Source organism: Mustela lutreola, chromosome 16 (genome assembly GCF_030435805.1).
Source record: "Mustela lutreola isolate mMusLut2 chromosome 16, mMusLut2.pri, whole genome shotgun sequence".
Classification (NCBI taxonomy): Eukaryota; Metazoa; Chordata; class Mammalia; order Carnivora; family Mustelidae; genus Mustela; species Mustela lutreola.
Genome location: NC_081305.1, coordinates 53,511,959 through 53,518,077, shown reverse-complemented (window position 1 = coordinate 53,518,077; position 6,119 = coordinate 53,511,959). Strand labels below are relative to the sequence as shown.

Genomic DNA, 6,119 nt, shown 5'->3' with positions numbered 1-6,119 from the left:
TGGGATCAAATGACGTGAACTGAGCCAGCATTGAAATTTTTAGGAAAAGCCTCCAGAGGTATTGGGATCATGAGTATTGGGATCCTATCTGTCTCTCTGGTTGGAGCTCCAGGGTATAGCCCACCAGGGAGAAGCTGGACGCAGCCATGCTCCCCAAGGCTGGAGTGGATGCGGGGAAGCCCTATCCCTCTGCTGATAGATCGACAGGGGGTTCGAGTGTCCCTGGGTGGTCGGGGGGTTCGAGTCCCCCTACGTGGTCAGGGGTTCGAGTCCCCCTAGATGGTCGGGGGGTATGAGTCCCCCACTCCCCCCAGACAGTTGAGGGGTTCAAGTCCCCCGAGACGGTTGGGGGATAAAGAAAGCCCCCACCAGTGGCAGGTTCTGGGTAAGAATCACTGGGTCTGCAGTTGTCTTTGCCTGGTTCTATTGTTGTGTATTGTGTGGTTTGTTGTGTTTGCAGGGGACCAAGAAAGTACCCCCCAGCAGCAGGCTCTGGATGAGGATCACTGGGTCTGCATTTGTCTTTGCCTTGTTTTTTTGTTGTCTATTGTGCTGTTTGTTGTATTTGGAGAAATGGGACAAACAGGGAGTAAGGGGCCTGTGACACCCCTAGGTCTTGTTCTTGAACATTTAAAGATTTTCAAGGTAAAGCCACTCAGGTGACAAGGTTTATCCAGGAAAACTAAAAACACTCTGCCAATTAGAGTGGCCCACTTTCTCCACAGGGTGGCTGCTGGAAGGAACATTTGCCTTGACTCAGATCTATTCTACCCTGAGTGAGGTCTTTGATCTGCATCAAGACCAAATACCGTATATTGTGGCCTGGCGATATCTGATAGAAGAGCCACCATCATAGCTCAAGTCCCATCTTCCCCCAGCTAATGAAACCATTTCTCTCCCTCTAAGGCAGGTCAGAGCACCAAAACCAGAACAGACAGATGAGGGGGATCCAGGGAAGAAGACCGTTCTACCTCCATCGGATATGGAGGATGCGGAATCCCCCCCCCCCCCTTTATTTGTCCTCTAAATCTGACTCTCAGTCCCAAAATGCCTTTACCAGTCCACCTCATACACGGTCCGGGTCCACCTATGGGACCACCAAGCAGAGAGACCACCCTGATCCTTCCCCTTTCCTCTATCCCCCTCAGCCTTCCTTTACCTCACCAGTACTGTCCATGCCGATGCTGCCTTTCGTGAGGTTGCTCTACCAGACGGGAGAGGGCAGCCCTACCTAAGCTATGCCCCTTTCTCCTCTTCTGACATCTATAACTGGAAAACCCAACACAAATCCTTTTCTGACCACCCTCAGGATTTAATTAGCCTCTTGGAGACTGTCTATCGTACTCATCAACCTACCTGGGTAGATGTTCAACAGCTTCTTATGGCTCTCTTTAACAGGGAAGGATGGGATCACATCATGCGAGTAACCCATAAGGTGATAAGTGAGAGACTTGGCAGGGACCTCAATCTCTGTCGAATGGAGGACTATTGCCTGAGGGAGCCCCCCGGCTTGGATCCAAACTCTGATGAAGTTAAGGAGAGCTTACGTTTCTACCACCAGGCTCTACTGGGAGGCTGTCGCTCTCGGCCCGCAAGAACGACCCGCAGACAAGGTGAGTGGCAAGCTTCTTTTTAATAATGGCGGCCGCCCGCAAACCAAGCACACAGCGATATTTATGCACGCGCGTTCACCCCCCCCCCCTCGCCCAATCACAATGCCGCGCACGCAGCGTCCTCGTGGCACTCTTATGTAACCATACAGGACTCTATTGTTCTCTAGCGGTGATCATGCGTTTCTCTCTTGGCTCCTGGTGCTGCTCATGCGTCAGCCACGAGCGCACTCACATCCCCCTAAACCAATCATTCTTAATTCCTCAATCTACAGGCACTGCCGTCTACGTGACTCCTTGCATCTGCTGAATGGCTCTCCACAGCTCCCCCTTTTTTATTGTTTATATGGCAGGGATCGTGCCTGTCTTAGGTTGCCAATCCTCAGCACACATGCTTACCCGTCATCGGGTACTCCCCCTGGCCGAGGAGCCCCTGTCTTAGGTTGCTATGGTGAGGGATCGGTCTTACCCGTCTTTGGCTACCGATCCAGCATGCTAAGCCATATTTGGGGGGGAAGGTGCCAGCCTCCAGAGCCATCATGGCTTAGACCAAAGCCCGTTGCTGTAGCCGTTGTTGTCGCGCGATGCATTGTAGAAGGAGCACTTGAGCCAGAATCATCAACATAATCAGGGCTCCTATGCCTGCCCAGTTTTTGAGGAATGAGGCTGATTGTTATAACATACTAACCAAATCGCTGACGGAGCCAAGAGATACCTGGGTAGCGTTCAAGGTGACATTCTGAGCCCACCGCGGTTGATTAGCTGATGGTTACGTATGATGGCTCTTAACTTATAAACTGCGAGTATAATTTTAACCGCACAAGGCAAGAGGCACATGAAAAGAACAATTACTACTAGCACTCCTATAATTGTTCCTACAACATACCATGCGTGCGTCAGGGAAGGGAAGTGAGAAAACAAGGACAATGTCCGCGTGGGTTTTGTATACACCTAACAGTCCATTAATCTGATTTTGTGTTGCAAGGGCTTCAGCTACCCTCCCGGTGACATTGTTGAGTGTTGCTGCAGTCTGTATCAAGGTTGTCAACGCCACTGCAGCAGCAGTAGCAGCGGCGACGGATGCTGCAATAGCTGCAATAATGGCTGCTGTTATTCCAAAGTCTCGTTTATGTCGAAGTAGCACCGGCAGGTTGTCGAGGTTCACCTGTACTGGCATCGGGATATACGTCGGTATCTTGGCTATTACTGCCGAGTCTTCCACCGTGGCATTTCAACATTCTGATAGCAGACAATTCTGGGACTCACAAGAGAGACTAGATGACTTGTTAATAGTAGAAGCATTAAAAACTATGAAGAGAAAGGGAGCTCAAACACAGACGGGCATTGGTGAGTAACTTATGTGCTTAAGTAACACTTGTTTCAAATCGAGAGCCTACGTGATCTTAAAACCGCTCTGGCCAGGTTGGTCTAATCCTCAGGAGTGAGGTAAAATGTTCCCAGCGACTCCACAAGGGAGACAGTGAAAGCTGCCTGGGGTCCATAGGCGCTGACTGCCTCCTTAAGCTGCTTTACCAACTTGAAATCTAGTGGCTGGTGGTACCTCTGCTGATTCTGATCTTCTAACACTGGAAAAGAGCCTTTTCCCGGGCCAAGGACCTCTCTCCAATTTTCCGCAGTACAGCCCGAACAATAGCACGTCTTGGCGCAGCTGGGCCTATAAGGCGGGGGCCACTCATGGGGTGGCGCCATGGGGCTAGAATGCGGAAGCGGTGTAACTTCCGTTTTTAATTTCGACTGCGCCACAACTGCGGCTTCCGCCCCTGCTTTCAGCTGCGTCATTACTTCTCCCTGCACTCTTAATTCTCCTAATGCCTTTTGCAATTCCGCCTTCTTTTCCTCAAGTTGCTGCCTCACGGTCTCCAAGTCTGTCTGGAGATTGGGAGATTCCCTTTTCTTGTTACTTGCCTCTATCTTTCCTATCTCCTGTAACTCGCGTTCGGACATCCCTTCTGAGCTTTCGCTTTCGGATTCAGAATCTCGGGAGGAGCCCTTACGGGACTCTTCCTTCATTTGCTCAAGGACTTTGCCCCCCTGTCGTACAGCTCGCTGCAAGGGCCCTCGGGGGGATTGCAAACATACCTTCACCAAGGACCACACAGCTAGAGTCCCCGGGGATGTAGAGGGGCAGCGTTTTAAGTCCTCACCCAGGTTTTCCCATTGTGGCACATTTAGGAGCCCTTCTTCTATAAACCAGGGGGCAATCTCTTCTACTTCTTTCAAAAAGGCCCTCGCTGTTTTTGCCTTTAAGGGGGTACCGTTCGTCTTGAGGACGTCTTTTAAGGAGTCCTCCAAGCGAGCAAGATCGTTCCCCATTCCGAGGAAACTTACCTTATCGTCCCCGTAGAACTTCACAAACACTCTAACATCTTATCGTCTACGGGGAACCTCTTATCGTCCCTGAAGAACCTTACAAACAACCTTACGCCCGATCGTCTTCAGGGAACTTCCCTGTCAATAGACAGAAATAGGTGCACTCTTTACCTTATCGTTGCTCTTACCTCGATCCTCGTTCTGCGTCTAAAGGTAGGGATCCCGGGTTTCGGCACCAGTTGTCGCTCTCGGCCCGCAAGAACGACCCGCAGACAAGGTGAGTGGCAAGCTTCTTTTTAATAATGGCGGCCGCCCGCAAACCAAGCACACAGCGATATTTATGCACGCGCGTTCACCCCCCCCCTCGCCCAATCACAATGCCGCGCACGCAGCGTCCTCGTGGCACTCTTATGTAACCATACAGGACTCTATTGTTCTCTAGCGGTGATCATGCGTTTCTCTCTTGGCTCCTGGTGCTGCTCATGCGTCAGCCACGAGCGCACTCACATCCCCCTAAACCAATCATTCTTAATTCCTCAATCTACAGGCACTGCCGTCTACGTGACTCCTTGCATCTGCTGAATGGCTCTCCACAGGAGGCCTCCGTGCAGCTGCAAGGAGACCCATAAATTTATTCTAAATAAGTACGATGACTCAAAGTAAGAATGAGTCTCCAGGAGCTTTCCTAGAAAGGCTAATTGAAGCCTATAAAATGTATGGCCCGATCAATCCTGAGGCACCCGAAAATCAGAGGGCAGTGAATCTTGCTTTTGCCAGTCAGTCAGCCCCAGATATAAGGAGGAAACTTCAGAAAATCGAAGGATTTGAAGGAAAAAATCTGAGTGGGAATAGCAGAAGAGGTGTTTAACAACAAGGATGTGCAAGAAGATGAAAAACAGACAAAAAAACTGGTTAAGGTTTTGGCATTACATGAGGCGGAGAGGAGATGGGTAGGGGATAGTAAATGGAAGGAAAAGCCTAAGCACAGAGAAGGCAGGCAGGAAGACTTAGATTCAGATCAGTGTGTTTACTGTAAGGAAAAAGGACATTGGGCCAGGAAGTGCCCTAAAAAGAAGACAGCCGTGCTTGCCACCAGAGACTGAAGGGGCCATGGTTCGGAGCCCATCTCCGAACCTCGGATAAAAATTGAAGTGGAGGGGAAATCAGTTGGTTTTTGGTGGACATAGGAGCCCAATTTTCATCATTACTTAAACCTATGGGAAAACTATCTGGAGAGGAAGTTTGGGCACAAGGAGCAAATGGCACAGAGAGACATAAATGGACAACAGAAAGGACTTTAAATTTGGCCTTGGGAGTAAACATCGATTTTTGGTCCTCCCTAATGCCCCATATAACTTGATGGGAAGAGATCTCCTCCACAAGTTAAGAGCTGGCGTTCAGTTCTCGGAAGGAGACATGACTGTAACCTTGAGATAACCCACTGTACAAGTGCTTATGGCAGCAGTAGATGAATACCTCCTTTATGAGCCAGTCTCAAAACCAGAGGAGACAAAGGGGTGGAGCCCTCTCCAAATCCTACAGGACCAGTTTCCCAAAGGTCTGGGCAGAGGGGAAGCCCCCTGGCTTGGCCAAAGAACAACCTCCAGTGGTGGTACAATTAAAGGCAACAGCTATGGCTATTCATGTTCGGCAATACCCCCTTTCCCAGGAAGCAAAGGAAGGGATCAGAAAACACATTAACTGCCTCCAAGGAGACAGGATCCTAGTTCCTTGTAAATCTCCATGGAACACACCTTTGCTGCCCATCAAAAAGGCCGAGACTGGGGAGTACCAACCCATTCAGGACTTGCGGGAAGTTAACTTGCGGGAAGTTAAACGGGTTGAAGATACCACCCGATGGTGCCTAACCCCTATACCCTACTCTCCCTCCTGGGCCCCAAAAGAACTGTCTTAGATCTCAAGGATGCATTTTTCTGTATACCTTCAGCAAGGGAATCTTAGCCCCTTTTTGCTTTTGAGTGGTCTGACCCACAGGAAGGGTTTCAAGGTCAGATCACCTGGACAAGACTTCCCCAAGGATTCAAGAATTCACCCACCATTTTTGACAAGGCCCTGCACGAGGATTTGCTTGAGTACAGAACCTCCAACCCAAGAGTCACTCTGTTACAGTACGTTGATGACTTGCTAGTAGCCGCTGAGGACTATGAGTCATGTTTG

The 6,119-nt window shown here is 49.9% G+C and overlaps 1 long non-coding RNA gene across 1 annotated transcript; it reads right to left on the bottom strand.

Annotated features, from left to right (window-relative positions):
* Positions 1–1,937: 1,937 nt before the first annotated feature.
* Positions 1,938–4,531, bottom strand: LOC131817408 (uncharacterized). The gene is made up of 2 exons (XR_009348500.1): positions 4,130–4,531; positions 1,938–2,775 (listed from the first exon to the last, which is right to left on the bottom strand). It is a non-coding gene; the product is annotated as an uncharacterized LOC131817408 (long non-coding RNA).
* Positions 4,532–6,119: the final 1,588 nt, after the last annotated feature.